General features: G+C 37.3%; 1 long non-coding RNA gene across 2 annotated transcripts in view; it reads left to right on the forward strand.

Annotated features, from left to right (window-relative positions):
• The window catches only part of LOC123571163 (uncharacterized), a 210,709-nt gene extending 203,447 nt beyond the window's left edge, over nucleotides 1-7,262 (forward strand). For both annotated transcript variants that reach the window (XR_010584168.2, XR_012429801.1), the window contains one exon: nucleotides 6,475-7,262. This is a non-coding gene — a long non-coding RNA (uncharacterized lncRNA). The remainder of the gene's footprint in view (nucleotides 1-6,474) is intronic.
• The last annotated feature ends 13,000 nt before the right edge of the window (nucleotides 7,263-20,262 follow it).

A 20,262-nucleotide genomic window follows, 5' to 3' on the forward strand; every position in this document is an offset into this window, starting at 1 on the left:
TTTTCCCAGCACTATTTATTGAAGAGACTGTCCTTTTCCTAATGTATGTTCTTTGTTCAAACTTTGTTGAAAATGAGTTTACTATAGATGTATGGATTTGTTTCTGGGTTCTCTATTCTGTTTCACTGGCCTATGTCTCTATTTTTATGCTGGTAACATGCTGTTTTGGTTACTATAGCTCTGGGATATAATTTGAAGTTAGGTAATGTGATTCTTCCAGTTTTGTTCTTTTTGCTTAGGATAGCTTTGGCCATTCTGGGTCTTCTGTGATTCCATATAAATTTTAGGATAGTCTTTTCTATTTCTGTGAAGAATGTCATTGATATTTTCATAGGGATTACATTAAATCTGTGAATTGCTTTGGGTAGTATGGACGTTTAACAATATTGATTCCTCCAAACCATGAACATGGAATATCTATCCATTTTATTGCATCTTCTTTAATTTCTTGCATCAGTAGTTATAGTTTTCATTGTACAGATCTTTCACTTCTTTGGTTAATTCCTAGGTGTTTAATTTTATTCATAGCTATTATATATGAGATTACTTTTTTGATTTCTTTTTCAGAGTGTTCAATTTGGCATATAAAAATGCTACTGATTTTTTATGTTGATTTCATATCCTGCAACTTTACTGAATTGGTTTATCAGTTCTAATAGTTTTTTTTTTCTTTTTTTTTTTTTGGTGGAATCTTTAGGTTTTTCCAAATATAAGATCATATCATCTGGATATAATGATAATTTGACTTTCCCTTTTCAAATTTGGATGCTTTTTATTTATTTCTCTTGTCTAATTGTTCTAGCTAGGACTTCCAGTACTATGTTGAACAACAGTGGTGAAGGTAGACATCCTTGTCCTGTTCCCAATCTTAGAGGAAAAGCTTTCAGTTTTTCTCCATTCGATATGATACTAGCCATAGATCTATCATATATGGCTTTTATTATGTTGAGGTATGTTCCTTCTACACTCAGTTTTTTGAGGGTTTTCATCATGAAGAGATGCTGGACTTTGTCAAATGCCTTTTCTACATCAATTGAAATGATCATATGGCTTTTGTCCTTCATTCTGTTGATATGATGTATCACATTAATTTATTTTCACATGTTGAATCATCCTTGTATCCCTGGAATAAATCCCACTTGGCCATGATGAATTATCTTTTCAGTGTTTTGTTAAGTTTGCTCGTATTTTGTGGAGGATTTTCTTATCAATATTCATCAGTGATATTGGCCTAGAGTGTTTGATGTATCTTTTTGTTGGTTTTGGTATCAGGATAATACTGGCCTTGTAGAATTAGTTTGGAACTATTTCCTCCTCTGTTTTTCAGAATAGTTTGAATAGGATTGGTATTAGTTCTTTTTTAAGAACTAATATTTTCTAGAATTCAGCAGTGAAGCCATTGACTCCTGGGCTTTCGTTTTTGGGAGACTTTGTATTATGACTTTGATCTTGTTACTTGCTGCTGTTCTTTTCAGGGTTTGGACTTTATGGTTCAATCTTGGTAGGTTGTATGTGTCTAGGAAGTTATCCATTTCTTCTAGATTTTCCAATTTATTGCCATATAGTTGCTCATAGTAACCACTAATGATCCTTTCAGTTTCTGCAGTATCAACTGTATAATTTTCATCTCTGATTTTATCTATTTGTATTTTCTCTCTTTTTTTGTCAATTTTATCTTTTCAAAAACCAATTTTTTGTTTCATTGATTTTTTGTATTGTTTTATTCATTTCAAATGTATCTGTTTATGCACTCATCTTTATTATGTATTTTCTACTAATTTTCAGCTTCGTTTGCTCTTAATTTTCTTGTTCTTTAAGTTGTACTCTTAGGTTGTTTCTTTGAAGTTTTTCATCTTTTTTGATGTAGGCAGCTATAGCTGTAAAGTTCCCTCTTAGTACTGCTTTCACTGTATCCCATAGGTTTTGGTATATTGTGTTTCCATTATCAATTGTTTCCAGAAAATTTTCAATTTCCTTCTTAATTTCTTCATTGACCCACAAGTCATTCCGGAGCATATTGTTTAATTTCCACATGTTTGCATAGTTTTGAAAATTCCTCCTGTTATTGATTCCTAGTTTCATTCCAATGTGGTCAGAGAAGATACTTGACGTTATTTCAATTTTTTGAATGTTTTAACACTTGTGTTGTGATCTAACGTAGGGTCTTTCCTTGACAATAATACATGTGCTGAGGAGAAGAATGTGTATTCTGTAACCATTGAATGAAATCTTCTGTGCATATATATTAGGTTCATTCATTCTATGGTGCAGATTAAGCCTGATGATTCATTGTTGATTTTCTGTCTGGGAGATCTGTCTAGTGCTGGAAGTTGGGTGTTGAACTCTCCAGCTATGATTGTTTTGGGATCTATCTCTCTCTGTCGCTCTACTAATATTTGCTTTATATATCTGGGTTCTCCAGTGTTGGATGCATATATATTTAAAATTGTTATATCCTCTGGCTGAATTGACATCTTTAGCCTTATACAGTGACCTTCTTTGTCTCTTTTTATAATTTTTGTCTAGAAATCTATTTTGTGCCATATAAATATAGCTAGCCCTGTTGTTTTTTGGTTTTCATTGGCATGGAATATCTATTTCCATCCCTTTATTTTCAGTCTATGTGTATCTTTATAGACCAAGTGTGTTTCTTGTAGGCAACAGATTTTTGGTTCTTATTTTTTAATCCATTCAGTCACTTTATGTCTTTTGATTGGAGAGCTTAGTGTATTCACATTAAATCTTATTATTAATAAGAGCATACTCCTGCCATTTTGTTTTTTGTTTTCTAGTCTTATCTTCCTTCTTTCCTTCCTGTCTTCCTTTCAGTGAAGGTTATTTTCTCTGGTAGTATGATTCAATTTTTTGCTTTTTATTTTTTGTGTATTCATTTATATGTTTTCTGATTTGAGGTTACCATGAGGCTTTCAAATATTATCTTATAACCCAGTATTTTTAGCTGATTGCAACATCACACTGCTTGCATAAACAAAGAAACAAACAAACATGCTAAAAGAAAACTAATAAAATCTCTATACCTTAACTTAATCCCCTGGGCTTTATAACTTTTTGTTGTTTCTATTTATATCTTCTTGTACTGTCTATGTTTTGAACCGTTGTTATAGATACTATTTTTGATTGGTTCATTTTTTAGTCTTTCTACTTATGATAAGAGTAGTTTACATACCACAGTTACATTGTTATAATATTCTGCGTTTTTCTGTATACTTACCATTACCAGTGAATTTTGTACCATCAGATGATATCTCATTGCTCATTAACCTCCTTTTCTCTCTGATTGAAATACTTCCTTTAGCATATATTGTAGGACAGGTGATAAAATCCCTCAGCTTTTGTCTGGGATATTCCCTTTTTTGTTTGTTTTTGAGACAGGGTCTTGCCCTGTCACCCAGGCTGGAGTACAGTGGCATGATCTCAGCTCACTGCAACCTCTGCCTCCTGGGTTCAAGTGATGCTCATGTCTCAGCCTCCTGAGTAGCTGGAATTACAGACATACATCACCATGCCCAGCTAATTTTTGTATTTTTAGTAGAGACAGGGTTTCCCCATGTTGACCAGGCTGGTCTTGAACTCCTGGCCTCAAATGATCTGCCTGTCTCAGCCTCCCAAAGTGCTGGGATTACAGGTGTGAGCCACCATGCCTGGCCCAGATATCCTTTATTATTGTTATCTTTCATGTTTGAAGGATATTTTCACTGGATATACTATTGTGCGATAAAAGATTTTCTCCTTCAGCACTTTAAATATACCATACCACTCTTTCCTTGCCTGTAAGGTTTCCACTGAAGAGTCTGCTGCCAGATGTATTGGAGCTCTATTGTATGTTATTTGTTTATTTTCTCTTGCTGGTTTTAGGATCCTTTCTTTGTCCTTGATCTTCAGGAGTTTCATTATTACATGCCTTGAGGTAGTCTTCTTTGGGTTAAATCTGCTTGGTGTTCTATAACCTTCTTTTACTTGTGAAGTGATCTCATTGTCTGGGGTGATACCCAAGGTTCTAGGTCTCATGGCCATAAAGATCAAGGATGTGTACACACAAAGGGTGAGGTTTAGAGCAGCTATTTAATAGGCAAAAGAAAGAAAATAGCTCTCTGATACAGAGAGAGGTCCTAGAAAAATAGGTTGCCAATGTACAGTGAAATGCAGGGGTTTTTATAGACGAGCTACTGGGGAGATGGTACCTGATCTACATAGGGCATGAAAAACCAGTCAGAACCAGGTGTGCCATCTGCATAGGGCATAAATCTCTGGCAGTCCCCACCCCAATCTTTTATTATGCAGGCTACAGGTAGCCACTCCATATTGCTTATTTCTTTCCTACTGTGCATGTGCTTAAAGAGAGAGAAGGTGGAGCTCCCATGGTGCACATGCCCGGCCCCAGGTGGCCCTTTCTATCTGGGTAGCTGCAGGTAACTCTCCTTGCAAGCTTCCAGCTTCCTTATCTACGTTTGCAGCCTGATCTTTCAGGCTGTTCTTTAGAAAAGAAGTGATTTCTTGGGCTGCTTTTTGTTAGAAGGGAAGCTCTACTGAGGACTCTTTTGCCCTCACTATCTGCCTAAATTTTTTTGTATCTCCTGTATCACTTGGTCTCTACAATCAGCAGGGTTTGAAGCCAGCCAGGCGTTTTCCCTTCTCTTCATAGTGACAAATTCCCTGAAGCCCTAGATAGATATACAAGTGTCATCTGTGAGCCAGGGACTGGCATCAAAAAACTAAAAAGTCTACTTGGTGTTCTATTATACTGCAGCTGAGCTGGCAAGCAAACCTTGAGAAACAGCCATTCCCATGCTTCCCTTCCCTTTCCACAGGCAAAGGAAATTTATCCTGTGGCCACCACCATCCCAGGCCCATGGTGAATACTGCCAGGCTAACTGCTGACATTCATTTAAGGCCTAGGTTTTCTTCAGTCAGATTGTGGTGAATGCTGCCAGGCCCAGGACTCACTCTTCAGGGCAGTGGGCTCCCCTCTGGCCCAGGGAAGCCCCAGAAATGCTGTCCAAAGCCAAGGCCTGGAATCAGGGATCCCATGAGCCCACTTGATGCTCTACCCCTCTGTGGCTGAGCTGGTACCTAAGGTCCAAGACAAAGTCCCTGTTATTTTTCTCTCTGTTTTTCTCAAGCCAAAGCTGTCCCTCCCCATAGCCACCACAGCTGGTAATGTGCTGAGTCTCACATGAAACCAGGAAGTCTCAGAGTCTCACCCAAGGCCCATGGCATACTACCTGGATATTGCTGCAGGTTATTCAGGGCTCAAGGGCTCTTTATTCAGGAGGTAGTGGGTCCTGCCTGGACTAGGTCCTTCCTTTCAAGGCAGCATGTTCCCTTCTGGACCAGGGTGTGTCTAGAAATGTCATCTGGGAGCTAGGGCCCAGAAAGGGGTCTCATGATTCTACTGGTGCCCTATCCTACTGTGGCTGATCCGGTGTCCAAAATGCAAAGCAAAGTTCCCTTTACTCTTCCCTCTTCTCTCCTCAAGCAAAAGGAAGGGGTCTCTTTTGGAGCCACAAGCTTTGTAGCCTGGGGTTGGGGGAGGGGTAGTGCAAGCACTCTCTTAGCCACTTCAGCTGGTGTCTCAGTAGGTTATGTGCCCCCAAAGTCCACCAGCTCTGAGTTCAGTTCAGCACTTAGGACTTCCCTAGGAGCTGCAGTCCCTGTGGCCCAGATTGCCTTTTAAGTTTATTTAGCACCCAAGAGCACTTTAGTGTGTGGCGGTGAGGCTTGCCAGAACTCAAGTACTGACTGCTGGGATTGGCAATTTCCTTCTGGCTAGGGCTGGTTTAAATACTCCCTCTGTGGGTGGATGTTAACTGAGTTCAGCCTGGTTTTACTTCCTGCTGTGGCAGGGCAGCACTGAGTTCAATGCAATGTTTCATAATCACTGTGCTCTCCCTCTCCCAAGTGCACAGATTCTCTCTCTGTGCCACGGGACTGCTGCTGGAGGATGGGGAAAGGGTGGTGTTGGAGATTCAAGACTGTCTTTCCTACCCTCTTCAGTGCCTTTTTCAGTGATATGAAGTTAAAATCAAGTACTATGAGTGATCACCTGGTTTTTGGTTGTTATAAAGGAACTTTTTTTGTGTGTAGTTCTTAAATTTGGGGATCCTGCAGAAGAGACAATCAGTGGAACCTTCTAATTGGCCAGCTTGCTCTGGCTCCTGCTGTGTGATTTTTGAGCAAATCATTTAACCTGTCTTAGTCACAGTTGCTCATCCACAAAATATATATATATTGAATACCCACATTTCAGAGTCATTGGGAGTATTAAATAAGATGACAAAAGTAAAACTCTTAGCAAGTCTCTGGCAATAACCTTAATAATATATAGATTATAATAATATACAACATTTATTGGGCATTTACCATCTGCTGAGGTCTTTATATCCATATGTCATTTGAACACCAAAACAACACAGTGAGGTAGATTTCTTTCTTATTCTTATTCTTATTTTTCAGATGCAGAAGCAGATTCAGAGTAAAAAACTGAAGAGCCCAATGTCAAACCTTACTATGGACTAGTTTGCTGTGAATTGCTGTCTTCAAGCAAATAAAATGGATGTTACGAAGTATTCACATAATTGGAACTCTCATACATTGTTGGTGAAAATGTAAAACAGTACAACCACTTTGAAAAATGATTTGTCAGTTTCTTGTAAAGTTAAGCATATACCTATAAAATCCAGCCATTCTACTTCTAGATATTTACCTAAGAGAAATGAAAACACATATCCACAAGGTGACTTGTATGCAAATATTCATGGCAGCTTTAATTATAAAGAGAAAAAAACCTGGAAACAATGCAAATGTCCATCAACAGGTAAACAGATAAACTGTAGTATACCTACATAATGGAGTACAACTTAGCAATGAAAAGTAATGAACTACTGATACATACAACAATGTGATGAAACTCAAATACCTTATGGGGAGTAAAATAAGCTATACAGAATAAGAATTATATTGTATAATTACATATATATAAAATTCTAGAAAGCGAACTAATATAGAAATGCAAATTGATCTATAATGATAGAAAGCAGATCAATGAGTGCCTGGGACTGGGGATAGAAGGAGAAATGGACTGCAAAGGGGTATAAGGAATCTTTGGGTGGGGAGGTGGAAATATTCTATATCTTCATTATTGTGGTGGCTTCCCATATATATATATATTTGTATATATATGTAATAAAAATGTATGGAAATATATGCTTTAAATAAATGCAGTTTGTTGTATATAAATAATAACTCAATAAAACTTTTTTATATAAAAAAACGTTTCTAGGGGCCCAGTATTTACTTTGAATCTCAATCCATGATAACGGTAAAATTGTGGCAGGGCGATTGGTGCTGAATGCAGGATGAAATAGACAATTTTACTGGGGTTAAGGAGGAAAGTATTTTGCAGTATGTAATTTATTTTCAGATATCTGCTGCAAAGAAGTCCCCAGCTTCTTATGAGAGAAAAAGGCTTATCTATTGAAGGAAATAAGAAAAACAAAAGAGATATTCTCTGTGATGTAACCCATGGTCCTGTCAAGTAGTGTCCAGTGTTTGAATTTTATACATTTTGCTGTGCATGTGGGAAGATTAGAACTGATTACAAGTGTCTTCCAGCCTATGTGTGTCCTTTACCCTCTGATAATATTTATGCACATGCAACACATTTTTATTTTCCAAGGGTAAGCAAAATGCTAGAATTCTTTCTCATATGAAATTCAAATTAGCTCATAAATATTGCATTCTGGATTAGGTACTTTACCTCTAAATAACTTGTGCCTTTTTATGGCTTATTTTGAAGAAAGAGATGAACTGTGATGCTGAATTCCATACAAGATAGGCATAAGGTACTTGTGCTTCAGATGCTGTAAAAAGGCAGTTGGAATAATGCTTTCTTTCCCTTCAAATCCTGTCTAGAACAACTACCATATGGCAGTCATTGCAGTTTTGTCTTGAACATTTTGAGAAGAAGGGTTAGATCCACAAAAGATGAAAAAAGTGACAAGTATAGAAGAGCTATTAAGTACCAAGCATTACATCATTTGCTTTACAAAAGTTATTTTATTAAAGAGTCCCAATAACACTGTAAGGTCCTCATTCTATGGATAAAGAAACTGTGGCTTGGAAAGGTTAAGGGACTTATCAAGAGCCCCTGAGGCATTTATTGATTTGGCAGAGGTTGAGAGATTGAGACACTGCACAGAGGATTTAGAAATCTAAGGGATTGAGGGGACAAGAGCTAAAGTTCAGGGCCCTCTAAGGAAGAGGAGCCCCCTTATAAATACACATGAGTTTTAGTTGGAACCCTGTTTAAAAATAACTTTAACTTTTATTTTAGATTCAGGGGGTACATGTACAGGTTTGTTATATTGTGTGATACTGAGGTTTGGGTATGATTGATCTCATTACCCAGGTAGTGAGCATAGTACCCAACAGCTAGTTTTTCAACACTTGCCCTCCTCCCTCCCTCCATCTTGTAATAGTTCCCAGTGTCTGTTGTTGCCATCTTTATGTCTACGAGTACTCAATGTTAAGTTCCCACTTAAAAGTGAGAACATGTGATATTGAGTTTTCTGTTCCTACATGAATTCACTTAGGAAAATGGTCTTCAGCTGCATCCATGTTGCTGCAAAAGACATGATTTCATTCCTTTTTATGGCTGTGTAGTATTATGTGGTGTATATGTACCACATTTTATTCATCCAATCCACCACTGATGGACACCTAAGTTGATTCCATGTCTTTGCTAATGTGAATAGTGTTACAATGAACATATGAGTGCATGTGTCTTTTAGAATGCTTGAAGGACTACACCTTAGGTAAAAGAGTGAATTCATAATAGACCAGTTCTCATAACGATTGAAGCTAAGTTTCAAATCAGCTCAATCCCAGACAAAAGTAAAACAATGTTCCCCTACCCTAACTTCTTGCCAGAAGCAAAGGTAGATCACTCTGGGGGAAGATAACACCATTCAAAGATTCAACTTCTAACATCTTTCAAGCACAATGTCTAATATTCAGTTAATAAAACTGAAACCAAACATGCAAAAGGACAATAATTTATTTAAAAAGAAAAAAAAACCAGGAGTTAGTAACAGATCTTCTGGAGATCCGGATATTGAGTTATTAATCATATACTTTAAAATAACTTTAATTAATATGTTTAATAAATTATATGACAAGAGGAGGAATTTCAGTAGAAATCTGGAAGCTATGAGAATCAATTGGAAATTCTAAAGTTGAAAAACGTATACACTGAAGTTAATAACTCAAGAGATAGGATTTACATTACTGCTTTAGAATTTGTTAAATTTTATATATTTCTTCCAGCTCTCAAATGGTAATGCCTGCAGAGGTTAAAATAATTTCATTGTTTTAGTTCATCCAAAATAATCCAATTGTATAGTGAAGCTTCTGAATGTTAATTTTTCATATTTTGAGCATTGGAGCTAATTGCATTAATGCAACTTTACTTGAGTGGGAAAATAAAATGTGTAATCATAAACACATTTAAAAATAACTATTTTCTTTATCAAGGCTTCAGAGGTTTGTCTTCTCTGTCTGGTATTTTGCTGTTGGTTTCAGCACAGAAATGTGAATTACTTCACACAATGTGAATTACTTCACAACATAGGGAGACTCCATCTCTACAAAAAAGAGTTAAGCAAGAAATTAAGGCCATAATAAATAGAGGGAAGGAATAAAATGAGAAAGATAAGAAATAAATCTACAAAATAAAACACAGGCAAATAATAGAAAAATTAAGAAAGGCAAAATTTGATTACTTCAAGAAATAATAAAATCACAACATTCTAGGAGGATGATCAAGAAAAAAGAGGAAAACCAAATTGTTAATATCACAAATAAAAAAGGACTTCACTAAAAATAATATAGACATTAAGGGGATACTAAGGTAATACAGGTGAGTACCCCTTATATGAAATGCTTGGGACCACAAGTGTTTGGCATTTTGGAATTTTTCAGATTTTGGAATATTTGCATAAACATCATGAGATATTTTAGGAGTCAGACCCAAGTCTAAACATAAAATTCATTTATGTTTTATGCACACTTTATACACATAGCCTGAAGATAGTTTTATACAATATTTCATTTTTTTGCACAAAACAATGTTTTATACATGAGGTTAGGTGTAAAATTTTCCACTTGTGGCATCATGATGGTGCTCAAAAAGATTCAAATTTTGGAGCTTTTGTGTTTTTTTTTTTTTTTTTTTTTTTTTTTTTTTTTTTTTTTTGAGGCGGAGTCTCGCTCTGTCTCCCAGGCTGGAGTGCAGTGGCGCGATCTCGGCTCACTGCAAGCTCCGCCTCCCGGGTTCCCGCCATTCTCCTGCCTCAGCCTCCCGAGTAGCTGGGACTACAGGCGCCGCCACCACGCCCGGCTAATTTTTTTGTATTTTTAGTGGAGACGGGGTTTCATTGTGTTAGCCAGGATGGTCTCGATCTCCTGACCTCGTGATCCGCCCGTCTCGGCCTCCCAAAGTGCTGGGATTACAGGCTTGAGCCACCGCGCCCGGCCGAGCTTTTGGATTTCAGATTTTTGGAGTAGGGATGTTTAACCTGTATTATATACGAATTTATTTCAATTGAGTTTACATTTTTGATAAAATGAAAAATTCTATTAATTTTTTTTTGAAAAATTCAAATTACTAAATTGACAAGAGAAGAAATAGAAAATCTGAATTGTATTATATCTAAAGCACAGGAAACTGAAGAAAAGTTGACCAACTGGATCACATTAAACTAAAAACCTTCTCCATAACAAAGTAAACAATCAACAAAGTGAAGAGACAACCTACAGAATGTGAGAAAACATTTGCAAAAAGCTGAATAAGCTGACAAGGGATTAATAACCGGACTATAAAGGAATTCAAGCAATAGCAAAAAATTCAATTATAAATCATTTTGTTATAAAGACAACATGCACATATATGTTTATTGCAGCACTATTCACAATAGCAAAGACGTGTAATCGACCTAAATGCCCATCAGTAATAGACTGGATAAAGAAAATGTGGTACATATACACCATGGAATACTATGAAGCCATAAAAAGAATGAGATGATGTCCTTTGCAGGGACATGAATGGAGCTGGAGGCCATTATCCTTAGCAGACTAGCACAGGAACAGAAAACCAAATACTGCATGTTCTCACTTATAAGTGGGAGCTAAATGATGAGAACACATGAACACACAGAGGGGAACAAGAAACAATGGGAGCCTATTGGAGAGTGGAGGATGGGAGAAAGGAGAGGATCAAGAAAAATAACTAGCCTTTCCTAGCCAAGGGAAGCCATGACAGATGGTACCTGAAAACTCGGGACACTCCCGCCCTAATACTATGCTTTTCCTATGGTCTTAGCAAACTGCACACCAGGAGATTATATCCCGCATCTGGCTCGTCGGGTCCCATGCCCAGGGAGCCTTGCTCACTGCTAGCAAAGCAGTCCGAGATTGAACCGTGAGGTGGCAGTGAGGCTGGGGGAGGGGTGTCCACCATTGCTGAGGCTTGATGAGGTAAACAAAGCGGCCAGGAACCTCGATCTGGGTGGAGCCCACCACAGCTCAAGGAGGCTTGCCTGCCTCTGTAGCCTCCACCTCTGGGGCCAAGGCATAGCTGAGCAAAAGGCAGCAGAAACTTCTGCAGACTTAAACATCCCTGTCTAACAGCTTTGAAGAGAGCAGTGATTCTCCCAGCATGGAGGTTGAGATCTGAGAATGGACAGACTGCCTCGTCAAGTGGGTCCCTGACCCCTAAGTAACCTAACTGGGAGACACCTCCCAGTAGGGGATGACTGACACCTCATACAGCCAGGTGCCCCTCTGAGACCAAGCTTCCAGAGGAAGGATCAGGCAGAAACATTTGCTGTTCTGCAACATTTGCTGTTCTGCAGCCTCTGCTGGTGATACCCAGGCAAACAGGGTCTGGAGTGGACCTCCAGCAAACTCCAACGGACCTGCAGCTGAGGGTCCCATTAGAAGGAAAACTAACAAACAGAAAGGAATAGCATCACCACCAACAAAAAGGACATGCACACAAAAACACCATCTGTAGGTCAACATCATCAAAGACCAAAAGTAGATAAAACCACAAAGATGGGGGGAAACCAGAGCAGAAAAGCTAAAAATTCTAAAAATCCGAGTGTCTCTTCTCCTCCAAAGGATCGCAGCTCCTTGCTAGCAATGGAACAAAGCTGGACAGAGAATGACTTTGACGAGTTGACAGAAGTAGGCTTCAGAAGATTGGTAATAACAAACTTCTCTGAGCTAAAGGAAGATGTTCAGACCTATCACAAAGAAGCTAAAAACCTTGAAAAAAGATTAGATGAATGGCTAACTAGATTAAACAACATAGACAAGACCTTAAATGACCTGATGGAGCTGAAAACCATGGCATGAGAACTATGTGATGCAAGCACAAGCTTCAGTAGCCACTTTGATCAAGTGGAAGAAAGGGTATCAGTGATTGAAGATCAAATGAATGAAATGAATCAAGAAGAGAAGTTGAGAGAAAAAAGAGTAAAAAGAAACGAACAAAGCCTCCAAGAAATATGGGACTATGTGAAAAGACCAAATCTACGTTTGATTGGTGTACCTGAAAGTGATGGGGAGAATGGAAGCAAGTTGGAAAACACTCTGCAGGATATTATACAGGAGAACTTACCCAACCTAGCAAGGCAGCCCAACATTCAAATTCAGGAAATACAGAGAACTCCACAAAGATTATCCTCGAGAAGAGCAACTCCAAGACACATAATTGTCAGATTCACCAACGTTGAAATGAAGGAAAAAATGTTAAGGGCAGCCAGAGAGAAAGGTCACATTACCCACAAAGGGGAGCCCACCAGACTAACAACAGATCTCTCGGCAGAAACTCTACAAGCCAGAAGAGAGTGGGGGCCAATATTCAACATTCTTAAAGAAAAGAATTTTCAACCCAGAATTTCATATCCAGCCAAACTAAGTTTCATAAGGGAAGGAGAAATAAAATCCTTTACAGACAAGCGAATGCTGAGAGATTTTGTCACCACCAGGCCTGCCTTACAAGAGCTCCTGAAGGAAGCACTAAACATGGAAAGGAACAAATGGTACTAGCCACTGCAAAAATATGCCAAATTGTAGAGACCATCGACACTAGGAAGAAACTGCATCAACCAGGGAGCAAAATAACCCGCTAACATCATAATGACAGGATCAAATTCACACATAACAATATTAACCTTAAATGTAAATGGGCTAAATGCCCGAATTAAAAGATGCAGACTGGCAAATTGGATAAAGAGTCAAGACCCATCAGTGTGCTATATTCAGGAAACCCATCTCACTTGCAGGGACACACATAGGCTCAAAATAAAGGGATGGAGGAAGATCTACCAAAGATATGGAAAACAAAAAAAAGCAGGGGTTGCAATCCTAGTCTCTGAAAAAACAGACTTTAAACCAACAAAGATCAAAAGAGACAAAGAACGCCATTACATAATGGTAAAGGGATCAATTCATCAGGAAGAGCTAACTATCATAAATATATATGCACCCAATACAGGAGTACCCAGATTCATAAAGCAAGTCCTTAGAGACCTACGAAGAGGCTTAGAACCCCACACAATAATAACGGGAGACCTTAACACCCCACTGTCAACATTAGACAGATCAACAAGACAGAAAGTTAACAAGGATATCCAGGAATTGAACTCAGCTCTACACCAAGCGGACCTAATAGACATCTACTGAACTCTCCACCCCAAATCTACAGAATATACATTCTTCTCAGCACCACATCGCACTTATTCCAAAATTGACCACATAGTTGGAAGTGAAGCACTCCTCAGCAAATGTAAAAGAACAGAAATTATAACAAACTGTCTCTCAGACCACAGTGCAATCAAATTACAACTCAGGATTAAGAAACTCACTCAAAACCGCACAACTACAAGGAAACTGAACAACCTGCTCCTGAAGGACTACTGGGTAAATAACGAAATGAAGGCAGAAATAAAGATGTTTTTTGAAACCAATGAGAAAAAGGACACAACATACCAGAATCTATGGGACACATTTAAAGCAGTGTGTAGAGGGAAATTTATAGTACTAAGTGCCCACAAGGGAAAGCAGGAAAGATCGAAAATTGACACCCTAACATCACAATTAAAAGAACTAGAGAAGCAAGAGCAAACACATCCAAAAGCTAGCAGAAGGCAAGAAAGAAATAACCAAGATCAGAGCAGAACTGAAAGAGATAGAGGACAAAAAAACCCTTCAAAAAATCAATGAATCCAGGAGCTGGTGTTTTGAAAAGATCAACAAAATTGATAGACAGCTAGCAAGACCAATTAAGAAGAAAAGAGAGAAGAATCAAATAGACACAATAAAAAATGATAAAGGGGATATCACCACTGATCCCAGGGAAATACAAACTACCATCAGAGAATACTGTAAATACCTCTAAGCAAATAAACTAGAAAATCTAGAAGAAATGGATAAATTCCTGGACACATACACCCTCCCAAGACTAAACCAGGAAGACGTTGAATCCCTGAATAGACCAATAACAGGCTCTGAAATTGAGGCAATAATTAATAGCTTACCAAACAAGAAAAGTCCAGGACCAGATGGATTCACAGCCGAATTCTACCAGAGGCAGAAAGAGGAGCTGGTACCATTTCTTCTGAAACTATTCCAATCAATAGAATAAAAGGGAATCCTCCCTAACTCCTTTTGTGAGGGCAACATCATCCTGATACCAAAGCGTGGTAGAGACACAACAAAAAAAGGGAATTTTAGACCAATATCCCTGATGAACATCAATGCAAAAATCCTCAATAAAATACTGGTAAACAGAATCCAGCAGCACATCAAAAAGCTTATCCACCACGATCAAGTTGGCTTCATCCTTGGGATGCAAGGCTGGTTCAACATATGCAAATCAGTAAACGTAATCCATCACATAAACAGAACCATCGACAAAAACCACATGATTATCTCAACAGAAGCAGAAAAACTCTTTGACAAAATTCAACAGCCCTTCATGCTAAAACCTCTCAATAAACTAGGTATTGATGGAATGTATCTCAAAATAATAAGAGCTATTTATGACAAACCCACAGCCAATATCATCCTGAATGTGCAAAAAACTGGAAGCATTCCCTTTGAAAAGTGGCACAAGACAGACATGCCCTCTCTCACCACTCCTATTCAACATAGTGTTGGAAGTTCTGGCCAGGGCAATCAGGCAGGAGAAAGAAATAAAGGGTATTCAGTTAGGAAAAGAGGAAGTCAAATTGTCCCTGTTTGCAGATGACATGATCGTTTATTTAGAAAACCCCATCATCTCAGACCAAAATCTCTTTAAGCTGATAAGCAACTTCAGCAAAGTCTCAGCATACAAAATCAATGTGCAAAAATCACAAGATTCCTGTACACCAATAACAGACAAACAGAGAGCCAAATCATGAGTGAACTCCCATTCACAATTGCTTCAAAAAGAATAAAATACCTAGGAATCCAACTTACAAGGGATGTGAAGGACCTCTTCAAGGAGAACTACAAACCACTGCTCAATGAAATAAAAGAGCACACAAACAAATGGAAGAACATTCCATGCTCATGGATAGTAACAATCGTGAAAATGGCCATACTGTCCAAGGTAATTTATAGATTTAATGCCATCCCCACCAAGCTCTCAATGACTTTCTTCACAGACTTGGAAAAAACTACTTTAAAGTTCATATGGAACCAAAAAAGATCCCGCATTGCCAAGACAATCCTAAGTCAAAAGAACAAAGCTGGAGGCATCATGCTACCTGACTTCAAACTATACTACAAGGCCACAGTAACCAAAACAGCATAGTACTGGTACCAAATCAGAGATATAGACCAATGGAACAGAACAGAACCCTCAGAAATAATACCACACATCTACAACCATCTGATCTTTGACAAACCTGACAAAAACAAGAAATGGGGAAAGGATTCCCTATTTAATAAATGGTGCTGGGAAAACTGGCTAGCCATATGTAGAAAGTTGAAACTGGATCCCTTCCTTACACCTTATACAAAAATTAATTCAAGATGGAGTAAAGACTTAAATGTTAGACCTAAAAACCATAAAAACCTTAGAAGAAAACTTGGGCAATACCATTCCAGACATAGGCATGGACAAGTACTTCATGACTACACCACCAAAAGCAATGGCAACAAAAGCCAAAATTCACAAATGGGATCTAATTAAGCTAAAGAGCTTCTGCACAGCAAAAGAAACTACCAACAGAGCAAAAAGGCAACCTGCAGAATGGGAGAAAATTTTTGCAATCTACCCATCTGACAAAGGGCTAATATCCAGAATCTACAAACAACTTAAACAAATTTACAAGAAAAAAATCAAACCACCCCATCAAAAAGTGGGCAAAGGGTATGAACAGACACTTCTCAAAAGAAGACATTTATGCAGCCAACAGACACATGAAAAAATGCTCATCATCACTGGCCATCAGAGAAGTACAAATCAAAACCACAATGAGATGCCATCTCACACCAGTTAGAATGGTGATCATTAAAAAGTCAGGAAACAACAGGTGCTGGAGAGGATGTGGAGAAATGGGAACACTAGTTGACTGTAAACTAGTTCAACCATTGTGGAAGACAGTGTGGCGATTCCTTAAGGATCTAGAACTAGAAATACCATTTGACCCAGCCATCCCATTACTAGGTATATACCCAAAGGATTATAAATCATGCTGCTATAAAGACACATGCACATGTTCAACCATGGTGGAAGACAGTGTGGCGATTCCTCAAGGATCTAGAACTAGAAATACCATTTGACCCAGCTGTCCCATTACTAGGTATATACCCAAAGGATTATAAATCATGCTGCTATAAAGACACATGCACACGTATGTTTAGTGCAGCACTATTCACAATAGCAAAGACTTGGAACCAACCTGAATGTCCATCAATGATAGACTGGATTAAGAAAATGTGGCACATATACAACATGGAATACTATGCAACCATGAAAAAGGGTGAGTTCATGTCCTTTGTAGGGACATGGATGAAGCTGGAAACCATCATTCTGAGCAAACTATCGCAAGGACAGAAAACCAAACACCACATGTTCTCACTCATACGTGGGAATTGAACAATGAGAACACTTGGACACAGGATGGGGAACATCACACACCAGGCCCTGTTGTGGGGTGGGGCAGTGGGGAGGGATAGCATTAGGAGGAATACCTAATGTAAATGACGAGTTAATGGGTGCAGCACACCAACATGGCACATGTGTACATATGTAACAAACCTGCATGTTGTGCACATGTACCCTAGAATTTAAAGTATAATAAACAAAAAAGAAAAATAACTAATGGGTAGTAGGCTTAATATCTAGGTGATGAAATAATCCATACAACAAACCCCTATGACACAGGTTTACCTACGTAACAAACCTGCACATGTACTCCTAAACTTAAAATAAATTTAAAAAAATAACAAAAAATGGGCAAAAGATCTGAATAGACAGTTCTCAAAAGTAAACACACTAATGGCCAACGGCTATATTAAAAAAAAGTTCAACATCGCTAATCATCAGGGAAGTGCAGATCAAAACCACAATGAAACATCATTTCACCCCAGTTAAAATGGCTATTTATAAAAAAGAAACAAAATAACAAATGCTGGTGGGGATGCAGAGAAAGAGGAACATTCATACACTGTTGGTGGAAGTGCAAATTAGTACAGGCACTATGAAAACAGTATGTGGGTTTCAGAAGAAAGGCCTTGAAATGTTCCCAATGCATAGAATTGATAAATACTCGAGATGATGGATGTCCAAATACCCTGACTTGATCATTACACAGTCTATGCATGAAACAAAATGTCACGTGTACACCATAAATATGTACAAATATTATGTATCAATAAAAAAACTAAAAATTGAACTACTGCATGATCCAGCAATTCCACTGCTGGGAATATATCCAAAAGAATGGAAATCAATTTATTGAGAAGATATCTAAACTCCTATTTTTAATGTGCACTATTGATGATGGCTAAGCTATGGAATCAACCGAAGTTTCCATCAGTGGATGACTGGATAAAGAAAATGTGGCATATATACACAATGGAATATTATTCCACCACAAAAAAAGAATGAAACCCTGCTATTTGTAAAAACATGACTAGATCTGGAGGACATTATGTTAAGTGAAATAAACCAGTCACAGAAAGACAAGTATCACATGTTCTCACTCATATGTGGGAGCTAAAAAAGTGGATCTCATGGAAGCAGTGAATAGAATGGTCGTCACCAGAGGTGAAGGAAAAAGAGGGTTTAGTTGATGGGTACAAACAAACAGTTAGATAGGAAAAGTATGATCAAGTGTTTGGTAGCACAATAGGGTGACTATAGTTAACAATAATGTATTGTATATTTCAAAATAACTAGAAGACTAGATTTAGAATATTTCCAACATAAGGAAATGATAAATGTTTAAGGTAAATGTTTGATGGATATCCCAGTTACCAAGATTTGATCGTTACACACTATATGTTTGTTATGTTTGTTTTTTAAATGTTTTAAAATTATTAAAAAATATTTGTGGGTACAGAGTAGGTGTATAGCATGTACCCCATAAATATGTACCATAAATATGTATGCACGAATTTTTTAATTTAAAAATGAAATTCCTAATAAAAATTATGCACACAAAAACTTCAGACCCCTGTGGCTTACCTGTGGATTCCATCAAACATTTAATGATGAAATAATGCCAATCCTTTGTAAACTGTTTCAGAAAATAGAAGGGGAAAGAATACCTCTCAATTTAAAACCAAGGCCAGCAACAAAACTAATAACAAAATTTCACAATACGTTTGAAGAAAAGAAACTTACAGACTTATATGTCTTATGAACTTAGATGCAAAAGTCCTTAACTAAACAATAGTGAATTGAACTTAACATATATAGCAGTATATAAAAAGGACAATATATCATGAATAAGTGGGATTTATCTCAAGAATATAAGATTGGTTTAATTTATAAAAATCAGTCAACATAATTAACCATTAGCGGAATAAGACAAAAAAGATAATATTATCTCAATATTATTGATGAAAAAAAAGCATTTGACCAAAATTTTACATCTATTTCTCCAAAACCTAGAACTAAAAGGGAACTTCATCAATCTGATTAAAGATATCTGCAAAAAAACTACAGTTAACATCATAGCTAATGGTAAAATATTGAGCATGTTCCCTTAAGTTTGGGAGCAAACTAAAGATATTTTCACCATTTCTACTAACCAATGTATTCGATGGAAGTCCTGCCCAGTGTGATAAGGCAAGAAAAAAAACGGCATACAAATTGGGAAGGGAGAAGTAAAAGTATTATATTTGTAGACAACATGATTTTCACATTCAAAATGTTGTCATTTAAAAACAACTGCTGTGACTAATTCATGAATATATCAAAGGCACAGGACACAGGGTCAATATTAAAATCCAATTTTATTTTTAGATACTTGCAGCAAGTCATTGAACAACAAAATTTAGGGATTCCATTTGTAATAGTATCAAAAAACATAAATATTTATTAGTACATTTCACAAATACTAGCTAAACCACTACACTGAAAACAAAATATTGCTCTAAAAATTATAAAAGGGCTAAATAAATGGAATAATATACCATGTTAAATGGATTGTAAAACTTGAAATTGTTAAGATGTCATTTTTGTCCAATTTGATCTATAAATCTGATGCTGCTCCAATCTGAATACTAGCAGGCTTTTAAAAATAGAATTTGAAAAGCTGATTCTAAAATTTATATGGAAATGCAGAGGACTATGAATAGTCAAACAATCCAAAAAAAGACACAAAGGCTGGGCCCTTGCACCTCCTAACTTCAAGGCTTGCTATAAAGCAATATTAGTCAAAGTGGTGTCATATTGGCAAAAAAGTAGACAATTAATGTAAGAAAATAAAGAATGCAGAAATAGAACTACACTTATAAGTCCATTGATTTTTAATATATACACTAAAGCAACTCAATAGGAAAATTAACCTCAGTGTATGATTCTTGACAAACTGGATATCCATATAGAAAATAATGAACATTTGCCCCATACACAAACACCAACTCAAGTTGCACTATAGACATGAATGCAAAAGGTAAAATTTTAAAGCTTCTAGAAGAAAGTTACTAGAGAACATTCTTGCTATCTGGGAGAAT

The sequence above is a fragment of the Macaca fascicularis genome, chromosome X (genome assembly GCF_037993035.2).
Source record: "Macaca fascicularis isolate 582-1 chromosome X, T2T-MFA8v1.1".
NCBI lineage: Eukaryota > Metazoa > Chordata > Mammalia > Primates > Cercopithecidae > Macaca > Macaca fascicularis.